Raw genomic sequence first — 1,040 nt, 5'->3', positions numbered from 1 at the left:
AAATAAATTGATAAAATTAGAGATTCAAAGTAAGGTTTATACTGTAAGGCCCTTTTATAACTTTATAGAAACACATCTTCACTTTTATAATCAGTGTTTCCTGCTCAATATTCTGGGAATCATTTTGTGGATAGTCATACTTCTTAAATTCTTTCACACCCAAGATTACTTCTATAGTTGTTCACATGAAAGTCTCCTCCAGTAGCAGTTCTCAAATTTTTGGAACTAAGAAACACTTTGCTCTGTTAGAAAGCTCCCTGACTTAGCAATCATTGTTGATAACAGTTGTTAAAATTAATACACTGTGAATACTATTAACTCATTTAATAGAACACCATCATCTCTTAACGTATATTATAAAACAAAATTATATGCTCAAAACTAAACAAGAAATAGTGAAAGCGGCAACATTTTGCAGTTAAGGACATCTCTTAAATATTTATTTATTTAGTTAGATTTTATGTATTTGGTAAGGGCCTCACTGTGCAGCTCGAATTCGTAGTGATCCTCCTGTTTCAGCCTCCCCAGTGCTGGGATTACAGGGGCATGCCACTATGCCTGGTCTCATTGGTGGGCTCAGTGCACCCCAGTGGCAGGCTCAGCTGGGCATGTGGTACCAGGCATTGACCGCTGGTCCTTGTACAACTGCTGAGCTATTTCTGCTGCCCCAGAATATCTCTTTTATATGTGAATAGTAAAAATTTCTATGATTGTCCTATCTGCCTCTGCTTTCAGTTCGTTAAAAAAATCACATGTCCTGAAGGCTCTGGAAAAGTTAACTGGATGTTCATGAAAGAATAAAATTGAACAAAGTAATGATTGAAAATAGTGTTGAATCAACAGACCACTTTGAAAGATCTTGGGAAATCCTTACGAAAGAGTCAAAACACACTTTAAGAAGCCCTGGCTTACAGGAATTCTGCCCAGCACATGATTTAGGGAGAATAATTTGTTGCTATGTGAAAAGAAATAGAAAAGCACATATTTTAATGAAGTAAAATAATTCCTTTACTCTCTGATTTTCTCTAAGCTTCTAATAT

The sequence above is a fragment of the Octodon degus genome, unplaced genomic scaffold, assembly GCF_000260255.1.
Source record: "Octodon degus isolate 3935 unplaced genomic scaffold, OctDeg1.0 scaffold00006, whole genome shotgun sequence".
NCBI lineage: Eukaryota > Metazoa > Chordata > Mammalia > Rodentia > Octodontidae > Octodon > Octodon degus.
This window is presented reverse-complemented; position numbering follows the sequence as displayed.